At 49.0% G+C, this 18,135-nt stretch overlaps 1 pseudogene; it reads left to right on the plus strand.

Annotated features, from left to right (window-relative positions):
- LOC149356239 (uncharacterized) overlaps positions 1–18,135 on the plus strand; it is a 51,987-nt pseudogene that overhangs the window by 13,388 nt on the left and 20,464 nt on the right.

Consider the following 18,135-nt stretch of genomic DNA (forward strand, 5'->3'; position numbering starts at 1 on the left):
AACAACGACAGGAAACGCATTCCCGTCTGGTAACTGTCGCGGCCAGTGACGTTGCGTTTGCGTATAGGGCATGCTCCATGGCTCCACCCATGGCACACTGGCGTAGGTCATTTGGGAGTGCTGTAAGAAAACTGCCGTTCGGAAGTTTTATGAATGTTTTCTCAACCCCACAGACGAGTGGCCAAAAGCAGGCTGCTTCTACGCAGCGCTTTGTAATGCTTGATCGATCCCTTTGTAGCCAATTGTACTGTCCAAAAGCGAGCACTGTTTGCAGTTTGGAAGCCAGCTGGGAGCCATAACTGGAAAGGCGCTTGAAAAGCCTTCCCTTCCGTCGATCACGAATATTCTTTCCTCCTTACGAACGAAATCATCCGCTTCCTCGGCAGCACAGCCTCACTCTTTGAAGGCGCGCGTACCCTGAGGTGCCGGGCAAGGTATTGATGCGTAAAGAACAGACGATTGCACTTCACAACCACGCCTTCGGAGCATTCAGTTCCCGCTATGCAATTCGCCATTGCCTTCAAGTTCTCTGCCGTCTGTAGAAACTTCACAACGCGGGCGCGCTCAGCAACTCCGAACTCAGTAGCCTGTGAAACATGGCTGATGTTGTCGGTGGCGACTTGTAATTTTCCCGTGCCGTCTAAGCGTGGTTCCCCAAACAGGTACAAAATCGAATGCAGCGACTGACCAAAATTGCCTGTGCTGTGCATCAGCACTATTATGATTGGGCATCGGTCTCTAGCCTATAGTCGATTAGCCGCCTGGCTTTCTCGGGGGCTGACGAAGAGTCAGGAAAGGAGTCGCGTGCTCGACTCCCGGCAGAGCGACAGAGGCGACAGCAGGAAGTGGGTTCAGAGACGTCAGATACAGAGACATCACCTAATCATGCATAAAGAGTGCATAAATAGCATTGGGCTGTTGAGCACAAATTCGCGAAATATGATCCCAGACGTAGCGGCAGCACTTCGACGGAACACAATTGGAAACAAGTAGTACATATCTGTGTGTGTGTGTGTGTGTGTGTGTGTGTGTGTGTGTGTGTGTGTGTGTGTGTGTGTGTGTGTGTGTGTGTGTGTGTGTGTGTGTGTGTGTGTGTCGGAGAGAGAGAGCAGATGGAGAGTCGTAGACGATAACCAGGAGAAGATGCTCGGTTTGCTGCCCTGCACTGTGCGAAAGGCATTGAGGGAGACAGAGGGGAAAAAAATGGCCGAGGCTTAGCTAAGGTTAAGCCTAGTCAGATGCGAAGCATATTGGTGGCTAGGCTTGGTAATACATTGGTTTCCTTGGTTGAATACTTGGTCATTTTAATACAACCGCTAGAAGCCTTCGTCGTGGGGGAAGACAACGGCATGGCTACAGTGGAACGCCGACTAACCCCAAGACGCGCGTTGGGTGAGCGCCTGGATTGCCACGGAAGCTGCGTCTGCCTGCCCGGTGGAGGGAGCGTTTCACCTACACCGAGTGTGAACGCGCGTTCGAAACGCGCGGGAATGCCGCTCGAGGTCATTCCAGCGTCTGTGCAATGGCATCGTTCTCCCTCTCCCAGCGCGTGACGGCGATCTGTCGTGACGTCATGTGTCACGTGGTATGTCACGTGGTGTGACGTCACTGTACCACGTGGTCTGCACTGCGTGCAACCACAGCGACGGCGCGAGGTGGACTCCATCTTCCTTTGTCGTGACGTCATGTGTCACGTGGTATGTCACGTGGTGTGACGTCCCTGTACCACGTGGTGTGCACGGCGCGCAAGCACAGTGACGGCGCGAGGTGGACCCCCGTCTTCCTCTGTCGTGACGTCATGTGTCACGTGGTATGTCACGTGGTGTGACGTCACTGTACCACGTGGTCTGCACGGCGTGCAAGCACAGCGACGGCGCGAGGTGGACCTCCGTCTTCCTCTGTCGTGACGTCATGTGTCACGTGGTGTGACGTCACTGTCCCACGTGGTGTGCACGGCGCGTAACCACGGCGAAGGGCTGTAGTGTACCTCTAGAAATATGCTTCGCATAAAAAGAGACAGCTTCCACTCGCCCCGTGCCCCGTGCCCTTATTTGGGCGCTTTCTCATGAGCTCAGCTTTGCTACCTGCCCGCGGTGCACCACTCAGTGCAGATTTGTTCGGATGGCGCCGGAGCCACGGTTCGCCTATTTGTTTGCAGACGTGCCGCATATACGGTGGAGCCGGACCAAACATGTTTCCTTGTCGCCGACGCCATGAGCCTCATTTCGTTTCCGTCGAGTAACGCGATACGATACGCCGTGGCAGCGGCGTCATGTTTACGAAGCTCCAGAATCTCGCAAAGCCGGCTTCTAGGAATTAGGAAGAGTAGATAGCGGTCCAATCGGGTTTTTTAAATGGCGTTTTGAGCTGTTCCTTCCAGCACTACTTCTGGCCGTAACGACCCAGGTGCGACTTTGGCAGTTGGTATACGCTATGAGCGCTTGTTGTGTCCAGGGGGTGTGACGGAGCGCTGGAGGTTCCGGCACCTCATCGTACATAGATCGTACCCAGCAGCTGCACCAAAAATGTCACGGACGCCGGTAGAACGTTCTATCAGTGGCAGAACAGTACCTGGCGAGCACACAGGGCAGAGCGCAGCCGGCAGGCCCTAGCACGAGCAGAAGAGGACGAAGTCCGGCGCCACCACCGCCGGCGATCTACGCTACTGCCCCTACCGCTCCGTCCCACCGATTCCCGTGGCTGCCCCTTCGGCAGCAGCAGTCACCACCTTTGGGGTGAACAGGGCCAAACGAGAAGGACGGCTGTCTGCACCCACAAGCGCCCCGCAGCAGCCCAGCCAGCGGCAGACAGCAGCTTTGTCTGAACCTGCCGTACCTGGCCCCAGGGTGCCCTCCCTGCGGAAATCCGTGGCAGGACCCTCTGTTGGTGCAGCTTCCGGGAGGAGCCTCCAAGCGCCAGCAAATGGTGCACTGGCGAGTGGCGTTGCCAAGCGGGGCCCAGCACCCAGGCTGTCGGTGGTGCCCGCGACAGCAGCTGCTTCACGAACATCGCTGAGGCCACCGGCTAAGACAGCTGCAGCTGGCCCAAGGACATCTTTGGCCGTACCACAGAAAGCGCAGACACCAGGCAGCCAACTCACAGCACAGATGGCAAGGCAAGCACCCAAGCCCAATTCACAGCCAGCGCCACAACCAAAGCCAAAGGCAGCCTTGGCACCTCAACTGGGCCACTCCCGCCTTCCACCTCCCAAGACCAGAGCGGCTGGTGGCCTGCCTCGGCCGGCTGCGTCCAGTGCGGCATCTTCCAGCCGTGCTGCACCGCCTCTGCTGCTGCCGATTGTGGAGTCCCCAGTGGCGACCCGCCATTCCTCAACACAGGTGCGGTTGCAAGAACACTTGGCATGGCCGTCCACAAGCGTTGATGGTGATGGGGACTCTGCGTCCCTGGTGCAGTCGCCGCCCATGAGCCTGTCGATGGTGGAGCGTGAGATGAGGCGCATCGCCCAAGTCCTCCAGGAGCTGGCAACCACACCCCTTGTCGACACACGCCCGATCACACTGGTCGACCTCTCGGTCTCAGACCCCGAGTTGGAGGGGGATGCAGACCCGGTACCCCGCTGTGCCCTGTTTCAGTCTCCAGAGCAACCCAGGAGCGCTGTTACTGAGGGGGACAGTTGGCTGATAACACTAGCCTCTCCGGCCCCGCTGGCAGGGGCCAAGGCTGGTGTCGCTCTGCCCATCACAAACCAGGAAGCAGTGCTGAAGGACCCGGTAGCACTGACAGACTTGCTTGGCTCTCCACCACTTCTGGGTGAGACCAAGCGTGACACGTCCGAACAGCCGTCCTTGGTTGAAGCAGACAGCAGCAGCATTTGCCCCACCACGGCCCTTGACCACCAGTGAAGAGGCTGTGCCGGTGGACTCGTGCGTCAATGAAGAGGGCTTGGCTGTACCCAATGCGGAGATTACCTTCGCTGTAGCGCCCATGCCCACGCCTCCGCCCACGGCAGCTGTCCCGAGGAAGGCACCGTCTAAAGCAGCAACGGCGGAGGACACCACTTTGACCCTGGGGCAAGGTGCCATTCCACGCAGGCCTTTGGGACAACCCCTTCCACGCAGGAGCATGCTGCCGCCCCCGTCGCAGCGTGCTGGGCGGCTGTCCGTCCCCTCCAGGGCCACTGTGCCTCGCGGCCGGCTCAGTGTTGCCCCTTCGGCAGCACCAGACCGCACGGGGGCGCCGGTAGAGTGATGTCTAAACTAAGTGCGGCAATATTATGCATTTGTTGACCTGCGATATTGCCAAAAACTTTGCGATACCTGACTGGTCTCGTGGTTTTATAGCTGGAACTGCATCTAATTAAAGAATAAACAGCACAATTTGTGCTGGCTAACACGACACCATAGTGCAATGCAGACGTCGTCTTGCTGACGTAACCGCTGCAGGAATGTTTTTCGCACACATGCTTCGCAACTAGGACATTGACGACACTAACACATTATCCAGTAACTTTACGTAGGGAATGTCTGCAGCGCTCGGTGACGCGTAGGCTGCGAAAACGGGCGAGTCCTGTCAGTTATTCATACCGTTACCTCCATACCACCCACTCAGGAAACCAAGTTTAGGGTGCAGTGGGTAAGCGTGGTTGATTTTATAGAATCGGTAGTACTATATAAGCAAGTAGTGTTGATACCGCTATCGATAGCACTATCAAAAGAACTATCGGGAGTGCTATCGATGGTACAATCAATAGAACTATCGAAATTACTATCGATGGTACTATAGATAGTTTTGCATCACTTTGTGAGGGCGAGTTAAAAATCTCCAAATGCCACCCCCTTCCGGAAAGCTATTTCTGTATCCCCTGTCAGCACACGGCTACTTTGTCACTTGAACGTAAATTTTATGGCCGCTATTGGTAACTGGATAGCCTTATCTGCTCACTGCTAGGACCGAGTGTCAGTACCTACCGAGACATCCGCGTTTCAGGGGAGCCTTCACTGCGTAGTTGCGATGTCCTTGGAAAGTAACCGCCGAAATCACAAAGGCGGCTCGACTCGACCTTCCACCTCCACTCCGTGGAGTGGAAGCCCCTCCTCCACACAAGGGACGGGTTCAAAACCGCCACGCGGCGTTTTATGTTTCGAGTAGCTCCTTAGGAAAACCATCTCCAACTACAGTGCTCCAAAAGAACCACTATACCCTTTGAAGTAGGCGTGAAAGGGCGCACGAGGGACGAAATTAAGGTGAAAATTGGCCGTAACACGTCATGTCACTGTCAATTGCATGACTATTTTGTCATGTTGCGCGTCTGAAGTACTTTTTTGCGAGCTCCTTGAAGAAAGCAGCACCGAACAACGACAGGAAACGCATTCCCGACTGGTAACAGTCGCGGCCAGTGACGTAGCGTTTGCGTATAGGGCATGCTCCATGGCTCCACCCATGGCACACTGGCGTAGGTCATTTGGGAGTGCTGTGAGAAAACTGCCGTTCGGAAGTTTTATGAATGTTTTCTCAACCCCACAGACGAGTGGCCAAAAGCAGGCTGCTTCTACGCAGCGCTTTGTAATGCTTTATCCCTTTGTAGCCAATTGTACTGTCCAAAAGCGAGCACTGTTTGCAGTTTGGAAGCCAGCTGGGAGCCATAACTGCAAAGGCGCTTGAAAAGCCTTCCCTTCCGTCGATCACGAATATTCTTTCCTCCTTACGAACGAAATCATCCGCTTCCTCGGCAGCACAGCCTCACTCTGTGAAGGCGCGCGTACCCTGAGGTGCCGGGCAAGGTATTGATGCGTAAAGCACAGACGATTGCACTTCACAACCACGCCTTCGGAGCATTCAGTTCCCGCTATGCAATTCGCCATTGCCTTCAAGTTCTCCGCCGTCTGTAGAAACTTCACAACGCGGGCGCGCTCAGCAACTCCGAACTCAGTAGCCTGTGAAACATGGCTGATGTTGTCGGTGGCGACTTGTAATTTTCCCGTGCCGTCTAAGCGTGCTTCCCCAAACAGGTACAAAATCGAATGCAGCGACTGACCAAAATTGCATGTGCTGTGCATCAGCACTATTATGATTTGGCATCGGTCTCTAGCCTATAGTCGATTAGCCGCCTGGCTTTCTCGGGGGCTGACGAAGAGTCAGGAAAGGAGTCGCGTGCTCGACTCCCGGCAGAGCGACAGAGGCGACAGCAGGAAGTGGGTTCAGAGACGTGAGATACAGAGACATCACCTAATCATGCATAAAGAGTGCATAAATAGCATTGGGCTGTTGAGCACAAATTCGCGAAATATGATCCCAGACGTAGCGGCAGCACTTCGACGGAACACAATTGCAAACAAGTAGTACATATCTGTGTGTGTGTATGTGTGTGTGTATGTGTGTGTGCGCGTGCGCGCGCGTGTGTGTGTGTGTGTGTGAGTGTGTGTGTGTGTGTGTCGAAGAGAGAGAGCAGATGGAGAGTCGTAGACGATAGCCAGGAGAAGATGCTTGGTTTGCTGCCCTGCACTGTGCGAAAGGCATTGAGGGAGACAGAGGGGAAAAAAATGGCCGAGGCTTAGCTAAGGTTAAGCCTAGGCACATGCGAAGCATATTGGTGGCTAGGCTTGGTAATACATTGCTTTCCTTGGTTGAATACTTGGTCATTTTAATACAACCACTAGAAGCCTTCGTCGTGGGGGAAGACAACGGCATGGCTACAGTGGAACGCCGACTAACCCCGAGACGCGCGTTGGGTGAGCGCCTGGATTGCCACGGAAGCTGCGTCTGCCTGCCCGGTGGAGCGAGCGTTTCACCTACACCGAGTGTGAACGCGCGTTCGAAATGCGCGGGAATGCCGCTCGAGGACATTCCGGCGTCTGTGCGATGGCATCGTTCTCCCTCTCCCAGCGCGTGACGGCGATCTGTCGTGACGCCATGTGTCACGTGGTATGTCACGTGGTGTGACGTCACTGTACCACGTGGTCTGCACTGCGTGCAACCACAGCGACGGCGCGAGGTGGACCCCGTCTTCCTCTGTCGTGACTTCATGTGTCACGTGGTATGTCACGTGGTGTGACGTCACTGTACCACGTGGTGTGCACAGCGTGCAACCACAGCGACGGCGCGAGGTGGACCCTCGTCTTCTTCTGTCGTGACGTCGTGTGTCACGTGGTATGTCACGTGGTGTGACGTCACTGTACCACGTGGTCTGCACGGCGTGCAAGCACAGCGGCGGCGCGAGGTGGACCTCCGTCTTCCTCTGTCGTGATGTCATGTGTCACGTGGTGTGACGTCACTGTACCACGTGGTGTGCACGGCGCGTAACCACGGCGAAGGGCTGTAGTTTACCTCTAGAAATATGCTTCGCATAAAAAGAGACAGCTTCCACTCGCCCCGTGCCCCGTGCCCTTATTTGGGCGCTTTCTCATGAGCTCAGCTTTGCTACCTGCCCGCGGTGCACCACTCAGTGCAGATTTGTTCGGATGGCGCCGGAGCCACGGTTCGCCTATTTGTTTGCAGACGTGCCGCATATACGGTGGAGCCGGACCAAACTTGTTTCCTTGTCGCCGACGCCATGAGCCCCCGGTCAAAAAATCCTTCAAGTTCCTTCAGGGAGCCAACAGGACTCTTGACTGTCACCTCTACATGCACCTGAAGGTCCTGAAGGAATCTGCATGGATGCTCTGTTTGCAATGGCACGACTCCGACGGGGCTGAAGGCATCTCCATTAGCAGCTCTGTTTGCACCGGCGCGGCTCTGACGGTGCTGAAGGCATCTCCGTCAGCCCCTCTGTTTGTACCGGCGTGACTCTGACGGTGCTGAAGGCATCTCCGTCAGCAGCTCTGTTTGCACCGGCGCGTCTCTGAAGGTGCTGAAGGGATCTCCGTCAGCACGTCTGTTTGTACCGGCACGACTCTGACGGTGCTGAAGGCATCTCCATTAGCAGCTCTGTTTAGCGGCGTGACTCTGACGGTCCTGCAGAAATCTGCATGCAGCTGCTCTGTCTGCTGGCGACGTTAGCTTCGACCGTCACCGGCATAGCTGCGAATTGCTTCGGGAAAGTTATAATACTGGCAAGAAGCTTAACTGTACGTTTTAATCGGTTTGTGTAGCACACACCTTGTAGTACCAGCACAACCGCTCACCGGTGGAGATTTATTTGGCCAGAAAGCAGCTTACGAAATTAGCGGGGACATATCTGAAACACACGTACGTATGCTCAAACACATACAATATTCGTGCAAATTGCATGATTCTTGCAAGCACGCATTAAGTATATGTGAGCTGCGCGCCCTTCCGATAGTGCCTGAAAATTCTTTGCACGGAGGCCATGAATCGCTGTAGAGCTCGCGCTCTCGATCATATGCTTAGCTTTCAAGGATCATCCGGCCGGCTTCACTCGATCCTGGCTCATTTTCGACAAAACTGTACACTTATCATATATCAATATTGGACGGTAAACGTTGTCTCGTAGTGAACTTGACAACTGATGCGTACCAACCAAGCGGTTCGCATAACTGAAGTACTTCTGCGTTTCGTGCGAAGCATGCAAAGACGGCCGGCCGCTATTCGGCTTTGCTGACTTTTCTTCACTCGTCCTCGGCGCAGACGATTCCAGGCGCACGGCATAAACTACGGCCAGGTGAAAAAAAAATGTGTGTTAGCTGCGCAGTTAATTTTAATCTAGGGAGGACCATCAATTGAGGCGAATGAATTTTTAAAAGGTGCTGCACAATTAATTCTAGCTTAACGCGTTTGTGCGCGTTGCGCGCAAAAAGTAGAGCAAATGTGGTATCGGTACGTACGTCGATCATACTTCATACTCAAAACTGATTATGTTCGACCTTTCCGCTATGCATATGCTGCGCACCGCGTGCAGTGAACCCGCCCGCTATCAGGGCAGATCTGCCTATCTGATAGCCAGTACACGTACGCATGTTTGTGTGCGGCATACACCGGCCAGGAACTGCGCCAGTCGGAATTAACTTTTTCTACTATGCATAGCCTTCCCTCGATCCTCGATCATCCTTTCAGCAAGGTGGAGACGCTGCATGCATGCTCGATCGTCCAGAGCTTCCTCGATCGGGCAACGAAACCAGTTCCCATATTCTACGCGGGGGCGCGCGCCCGCACCGATTTTCGTAGTCACGAGGAATTCATACGCCAGCGCACCTTTCAGTCGGGGATTAAGGTGACTGAATGCAGCGCACAGCGCTATAAGCGCGGCAAAGACGTGCAGCGAATTGCTCGCGCTGAACGACAGCGCAAATTTTTTTTTTCCATGGCGCGACGTTTCTGTTTAAATAATTTTCACCAAGCAGGAAAGCGCCCTGCACTTGCATTGACTGTTGAAGCCAAGTGCAGTGAGTACACTGAAGTCCCCTCGAGGCATCTGTGTTGTCATGAGAAGCCGCACAACTCATGTGCGGCTCTCCTTCAGTCTTTATCTCCCAAATTCCCCTCCATACTCAGAGTAGCATGCCAGCGATATTGAAACACCGGCTAAATTCTCTGTATTTCATTAAAGAGTCTCTCTCTCTCTGGCGATGTGTATCATTGAAAACATTAAACTCGCCCACCTAGCACCGCGATGTCAAGTGAACATATTCCTTGACGCTGGATTTATGATCTCTATGCAGTTAATTCCCAGCCCCCTGTATGTCACACTAAGTGAATGGGGATTAACCATCACATCACACCAACTGGCCAGCTCCACTGGCTGGAGGACCTTCTTTGAAAGGCATTTGCGTAAAAATTCTTCGTATCACTGTAGGGTATACGTCAACTTAATTGACAGCAGTAACAGAATTTTGGTTCCCGGAACATACCCATGGAACATGTAACGCTGCATCAAAAATAAGTGCAGCCAGTTTTGAGGCTTTGAGGTTTTGAGGATTGTTCTCGCAATCAGTCTCCGAAGGTACCATTCCAGACGACTGGGAAGTGGGGAAGGTCGTTCCCGTCCACAAATCAGGTAGTACTGATTCACCTCTTAATTATCGCCGCATTTCATTAACAAGTGTACAGTGCAAAATCATGGAACATGTCATTTACTCTCAAATCATGCAATATTTGGATTCAAATAATTTCTTCCATCCATCACAGCATGGATTTCGCAAGGGGTTCTCCTGCGAAACTCAACTAGCCATTTTTCTACATGATATTCACGCCAACCTTGATACTAACCTGCAAACTGACTCCATTTTCTTAGATTTCGCAAAGGCATTCGACAAAGTACCTCATCAACGCTTGCTTCTTAAACTCTCCTAGTTGAAGTATACATCCGAACATAATTGCATGGATTAAAGCTTTCCTCACGCATCGCTCTCAGTCCGTCGTCATTAATAACCAACTTTACAACCCGCTTCCAGTAACCTCTGGCGTCCCACAGGGTTCTGTTCTCGGTCCTTTGTTATTCCTCATATACATTAATGATTTACCCCAGCATGTCTCTTGTCACATCCGCTTATTCGCCAATGATTGCGTCATTTATCGCTCAGTGACTAACCATTCTGACCAAGAATCCCTTCAGGCAGACCTGCGCCATGTGCAAGACTGGTGCTCCCAGTGGATTATGATGCTCAACTCTAACAAATGCAAGTGCATGTCCTTTCACCGCCGTCGAAATCCTCTTGTTCTCAAATACACAGTCTGCAATTCCCCAGTTGACCTCGTCCAGTCATATAAATACTTAGGAGTCACCATTTCTAATGATTTATCTTGGCGTTTGCACGTGACTAACCTGATATCATCTGCTAATAAAACACTAGGTTTCTTAAAACATCACCTACGGGAAGCCCCACAACACGTAAGACTACAAGCGTACATCTCATTCATTAGAAGTAAACTTGAATACGCATCACCCATCTGGAGCCCTTATCAAGAATATTTAACACACGCTATCGAATCTTTTCAAAACAGGGCTATCAGATTCATGCACACCTCATACTAGTACGATGTCAGCATATCATCCCTCAAATCGTAGTCAGGTCTAGCTAATCTTTCTAGTCGCCGTCGCATAGCCAGTCTTGTCCTGTTTCACAAGTTCTTTTATTCACCACTAAAACAAGAACCATACATTTGCGCACTTCCACAATGTAGGTCCCACCGCATCGGTCGATCATTCTCTTCCAAGTTTTGCGTCCACGTGGCCGTACCACTGTTTTTGCCAACTCATTTTTTTCTCGTGCAGCAGCTGACTGGAACGGCCTTCCCCATAATATTGCTGCCATAACATGTACATCATCATTTTCAAGCACTGTTGATTCCTGCATTTCGTAAACCCCACCCCTTATGTAACACCCTGGAAAAGGGTCTTTAAGGAAAATAAAATGATGTGATGTGATCTACAAACACGATTTATTACACACACTAGGCCACAACAACAAAGCAGAGGGAGTAATAAATGTTGGACAGGAACGTGCATTATTCTTTACACTTAAAAGCAGCAAACATTTTAAACACATGAAAAAACAAGGATGACAAAGCATCATACTATCAGCCTGCAAGGCCATGTATATCCTTATGTCTAGAGACCAGATCTTAGGCAAATGCCTATTTTTTTCAAGGCATCATAGGCGCACCATTTTTACATATGAGCATGAATTAGGCGTTCACGACATGTTTAATACACATTTGATGGTGCCTATAAATGCCTATTTTGGGCGTCAGCGCCTATAAATGCCGATTTCCAACGTTGGTGCCTAAAAATGCCCTATTTTGAAGACAATGGCCCTGATATATGTTGTGGTTTTGTTTTCAGGTTCTCTTTGTTTTCGAATCCATTTCGGTTTCGAGTTGAACCCACACATGGCAACATTAAATGACTTCGTCACTTGGGTGTGGTGAACACTACTCCAACGCCGACTGTGTAGACAATGTCAACCACATCAGCCAAAAATATCGAAATAACCTTTTTTCTGTTTCTGCCGTTTTGTAGTTACAGCTTGTAAACTCTGGCCGTTAAAATAGTAGTTGACCAGATGGTGCTACATTTTGGAAAGTACATGAAGTACGTAAGTTTCGTCCACATATTTCCCAATGGGTTCGAGTTGACTGCAAATTGTTCCATAAGCTGGCTGGATAATGTTTAACTGGATAAAATTTGCCATATTGGTAATCTGCCTTATGATCATTCCTTGTGCCTCATCTGCATGTCATCCTAATCAAATAGCCTTTGGCGGCAGTTTTCTTGGAGCAGGCCGCACTGGACAGCTGAGAGCCGTGCCAGTCGTGCGTGCATACGGAACACATTCATGCACTCAAACAATGTTTGATGCTTGTATGAATATCACTCTTTTGGCGTCACTCCTATGTCATATTATCTCAACCCTTCAATCGAAATGGTTTCCTACAAGCACACTCCTGTAACATCTGTTGGTGTGGAGCGTTCCTTTTCAGCTTACAAGCTTGTTCTCAATGAGAAGAGGCACAATTTTGAGCCCACCAACATGGAGACGTTGCTTGTGTGCTACTGCTTTCATGACTTTAGCAGTGATTACTATATGAACGGTGTTTATTTATTATGAATCCCCAGTGGATGTACGTAGGTCTGTGCTGAACTATATAATTATTTTCGGCATATAAAGCATCACCAGCACTAAGCGGCTACATATTTAGCATCTCGTACGTATGGTTTCCAGACCCTTTTAATAGCAAGCACCATTTTAAGTCCGCGTGACTTCCGACACTTGGAGCCACTAACTATAAAACGCAGTTTACACAAATGGCGACACATTTATTAATGTTAAAGCACCGTGCATGCCTGCAATAGATAAGTTTAATTCCTATGAGGATGACTCTGAACACATGTCGGATGCTTTAAAGTCACATTTGCGTCAATTGCTAAATGCACGGCCTCTTGTTTTACTATTGTGCACGACAAGCAAATTGTTTGTTTCCAGGTATGCCAACGCATTTTAAAAGGCTTTGTAACCATCTCTTTTGCTCTGCTGAAGCATGCGTGTTGTACGAAAAGCTTCATGACAGCTTTAAAAAGAGTGCTTCTAAGGTTCGCACACAATGGTTAAGATCTCAAATCATTCCGTCTGTTTTTACTTTATGGCAGATATTGCGTGCTGATGTTCGGATCTGATAAGTGCAATTTTGATGCAGTTTATAGTGCCTATTTTTCTTTTTAGGTGCCTAAACTCACATCTTAACCACCTATTTTTGGCGCCTAAAACATGCCTTCTTGGTGCCTAAAAATCCGGCCTCTACTTATGTCTTATAAATCCCATCAACAGACTTTGTCAGCATACATGGCAATGTGTTCTCTCTTGCATTATTTGCACTAAATACTTTGAAGCATAAATGTTCCAAGAATAAAAGAAACTTTGAGATTAGTGTAATATTGTCACGTAGTTGTGACGGCTGCAGTTTGGCAGTCAGGTAGACAGCAAAACGGCTTCCAAAGAAACACTGTTGGGCTGTTTCACACCCACAAAGAACTGAACGACTCGGCAGCGGTGTAGCAACAAGCGTGCTTGGCGGTCGTCGAAGACAATGCCTGCCGCTTGTGGCCGTGCTGAATTTATAACTGACGACGAACTTTTGACAATGTGACTATATGGAGCAACCTCCCGTCACAATCTGAAGATTGGTGTAATTGCTGCTAACTGCAATGAATTTCATGGCCACAAGTTTGAAAAAAGTTAAACACACTGAAGAGCTACCTTAAAGGAATTCAAAAATAAAAATACACCGAAACTACCTTCATGAACTGCACATCATACATCACTACCAGATCAATCTCTTTCCTTCTGGTTGGGCACTTCACACAAGTATGAAACATTATTAATACTAAAGAAAACACATTGCAGAGACACATAATCAAGGGAGTGCAAACAATTATTCTGATCAGCCGGTGGGTGCTGACACTGCATGATATGTAGGACATCAAATACAAGTGGTGAAACAAGAAGCCTTTGGGAGTGAAAATATATACAGCCTGCAATCTCATAAGTTCCAAGTACATAACAATATGAGCCGTCTACCATTTTAACATAACAAGAGCTGGTCTTTTTTGGAGTCAAATAATCCGAACTGTGTATAATAATGCTGCCAATTTGTGCTCGAAAGTACCTAGACATCTGAGGAATGCTGCCAAAGTGTGAATTGCAAATCATTTTTAGCTGCTCGGGAAATGAAGGAACAGGGTGTGGCACACCTAGAGCACATGTCTGGTAGCTGTTTGTGTGCTAAGCGCCAATATTTTTCTTGGCAAAAGCCAAATGAGCTGGGAGCTCCAAATTTCTTTCTGAGCTTCGATAGCACTGCTGCATTATGCACCGTTCAGCGACCTGCATAGGCACCAGCTTGGCTGCTGACACAAGCCGCAGTGCACGGCCAATCCCATCTTGAAAAGGAACCGTGGACACACCCCATAATGGGCCAAACATGCGCGTAGCCTTAGAAAGGTGCAGCAGCTGGTGAACATTATATGTCATAGCTGCCTCACCATAGAGCCTCGCTGCTATCCCTAGTAGCACAGTATGTAACTGCAACGTTGCCACAACATTGCCAATGTTGTACTATGTTGCGCTAACATTCTTGAACATTAGATAATGTTGCTGCAATGTTACCAAGCAACATGCTGATAACGTTGCTCTGAAGTGGTCTTTTCACATTGCAGCAATATTGTCAAATGATGAATAAATGTTGAACCACATACGATGGCATTGCTATAACATTCATGCTATAGGTCTGCCCTCTCTGGCTATTTCTGAAGCCCAAATAGAAAAGTCGGTACCAGATCACTTCCCCTCACCGTTAGAGTATTAATTTGTTTATTAATTTTTACTTCTATTGCAAGTTTGCATGTGGTGTGTATGCAAATGGTGACACTAAGGTAGAAAAATATATTTCTATCTGAAATATTTTTAAACAGGTGGAATTACTTTGTTTTTAATTAAACAGGCAGACAAAATTAAAACTGCCGAAGAAATTTAGTTCTGGTTTCACTGACGCCCCGCAGTCTAATGGTCATGGAGATCACTATCACAAATCCAAATCCAAACCGCGGCTACTCGCGGCCGCGCCGAGAGCCAATCCTGCGGCGCACGCTGGTCCGAGAACCCGCGTTTCAGCGGCAGTCATGGCAAGATTTTCGCGTTTTTTGTTCTTCAAGTACAGTTTTTTGGCGGTCGTCGTGCCCGCGCTGCTGTGTTTCGTTGTGGTTTCACTGGAATTCAGCTGAAACAACAAAGGCTTGCCCAGAGGATGACCTCAATGGTGAGTGATTTCTAGACTTGCATTGTTGTGCTGTGACCTGTGTTGGTTGGCACAAAGCCAGTAGTGTATATATGTTACCCATGCCCTGCGTGATAGTTTGATAAAGTGCTACATTCGTTGTATCATGAAGAGAATGAAGTGTTCGCTAATCGAGGTGTCCTTTCGGCAACGACGCCGAAGAACAGCAGAGGCTGTTCACGACGAACTAGAAAACTGTTTTCGTCAAGGGTACCCACGATGGTGAGAGCCGGCTTTTGCGGGTACGCATCACGAAATGCTACCCTGTTTGGCAGTTGTCAGTCTTGATAATGGTCATGGCAGCAGATTGTGCGCAACAGGAGCAGAACAGTTTCAAGATGCCTTTTCATCGCATAATGTTATTTTATCCTCTTTATCAGCGCCGGTCGAGGACGCAGTTGAAAGCCGCAGTTCTCACTTGTCAGATTTTAGCACCGCTAGCAGCATCCCTGACATAGAAAGTGCAACGTAAGAGTTGTCGCGAATTTCTGACAATGAGGAGTTGGTGGTTTATGAAGATAGGATGACACCTGAGTCTGGTTCCGCTACTCAATGTCTAGAGCACGACTTGCGCGTGTGGGCAATTAATAGCCAATCGCCTGCTTCTCACCTGCATTCCCTGCTTAAAATGCTGAAGCCATACCATCCAGAGTTACCCACGGATTCTAGAAAATTACTAAAGACGCAGAGGCATAGTGATTCAGCAGTGATGAGCGATGGTCATTACCACTACTTTGGAATTTTTCGTTCTCTGGAAGAACAAGTTGTGCATGTTCCTTAACGTCTGCACTTTGTGCGAGGGCATTACACCAGTTCTCATGCATTCTACTGGAAGATAGCATAGATCCAGCGACATTGTAAGCAAGGAACCAGAATTTATTCTTTCACTTAACACTGACGCTGCTGCATCATGCCAGTAGTGTAGTATTTGCCCTCTCATTCTTAATCAGACGTATACTCTTATAACCAACATTTATGGGACTGTGCAGCGATTTGCACCAAGGCTAAGAAAAGTGAAATATTCATTGGAATTCAATCATCCTTCATCATCATCAGCCGGACTATACTCGCAGCAGGGCGACAGCCTCTCCCATATTCCCCAAATTAGCCCTTTCCTGTGCTAGCTGCATCTACTTGTCCCCTGCACCCATCATCAGTTTGTGATCTAGCTTATGTAGCCCACTAAGAATCGGCCGTTAGCAACTATGCCTTTCAAATTGTGCACAGCAGTGAGGCTGAAAAAGACTATAGGCTGGGCCTGCCCTCTTCGCTCAGTTTACTTTGTCGGCCACCTGCCATGGCACAATTGAGGGAAGACAAAGGGAGTGATGTGCAACCACCTCCAGCCGGCTTCGCCTTCATCTACAAACGCCCTTGTGGGTTTAAGCAATTGAATGGCCGTCCCCATGGCTGACACCAGTAGGTCCGCTTGTAAGGCAGGATTCAAGCGAGACAGCAGCACTGGCCATTGCTATGAGGTGCGGAAATGGGAATTTTTGTTTGTACATTATTTGCTTGCTTTGGAGGAATTTTAGGTGGCATAAATAGTCGATGTCTTTTATGTAATGAATGCATTTTTTAGCCACTTTCAGAACAATTTGTTGCTCAGGCTGTTAAAATATGCTCGCGCTGCCAGGGAAGGGCGGACTTTTTTCTCACTATTTTGGTTTGAGCCAAATGACTGGACATAAGTTCTTTTTACAGAGCTGTCCAATGTCTGTGCTCATTGAGGATTGCAAAAGATTTGTTATTAGACGTGTGCCCACCAAGATGCTTATATTAGGAAATTTTTGGTTCTTTCTTTTTTTTGCAGGGATGCAGCTTTGCTTGTCACATCATGAATTAGAAGAGACCATCATCGTGAGCAGCTGGAGGCTACCAGAAGATAAGCATATTTTAGACGTGCTAAATTGTTCTGGCAAATGTTGAGAGTACTTTAAATTTGTAGTTTTCCAGTGCAACGGTGCATGACCAAAGAAGGGAAGAACGATACTTGAAGAAATCAGTGCAGCAACAGGGACAAGAGAGAAGATGAGACAGGTGCTGACTAGCAACTGAAGGTTTATTGAAAAGGAACGCATAAAATATACTCTCTTCACAACCAAGAGAGTGCACGAGCTGCGCAAACAACACTGATAACCTGTCAACTTCAGTCATGGTGGTCAGGATACAATAGTTCACAATCATTAACAAGGACGGATGGCCGTTCATGGCTGTGAACTGTTGAATCTTGACCACCATGACTGAAGTTAATAGCTTATCAGTGTTGTTCGCGCAGCTCATGCACGCTCTTGGCTGTGAAGAGAGTATATTTTATGTGTTCCTTTTCAATAAACCTTCAGTTGCTAGTCAGCACCTGTGTTTTCTTCAAGTATGTAACTTGCCGTTTTACTGAAGTTGGGAAGAAGGATAAAACACAGCACTCACTGACGACTGGTTATTTAACGGCGCAGACACTGATTAAATGCCTTCAGACCAGCGGAGCAGGAAAAAAACAAACTTATCACACCTTTATCATAAAAACTATGAAAGAAACATCATTTCTGTGTTATATGATACAACTGAAGTATTGCTCGCACATTGTGAACCAGCTTTTTTAATATGATGCGTCTCTGTCCCTTCACAAGTGGCTTGCTTCTGCTAAGGATCTTCACACTTGAAAATCTCTGTACAATCACTGCAGTGCTTGACAAGTTTGGAACCTGTCCTCATTCTTTAGATCTCCTGCATGCAGTTTGCATTTACGGGCCTGTAGCATTTTGCCTCCATCGAAATTCAACCACCGCGGCCAGGATAGAACCCGTGTCTTAACAGGCCAGCAGCCGAGCACCATAACCACTGAACTGCCGTGGCGGCTCATGTATGTGTGTGTGTTCCGTAGGGCTGGAAAACTATGAACTTAAATCAGTGATGCTAACCAGGCCAACAATTAACTCTGCTGTTCATAAT

This window comes from Amblyomma mixtum, chromosome 3 (genome assembly GCF_055824585.1).
Source record: "Amblyomma mixtum isolate Tamu chromosome 3, ASM5582458v1, whole genome shotgun sequence".
NCBI classification, from domain to species: Eukaryota; Metazoa; Arthropoda; class Arachnida; order Ixodida; family Ixodidae; genus Amblyomma; species Amblyomma mixtum.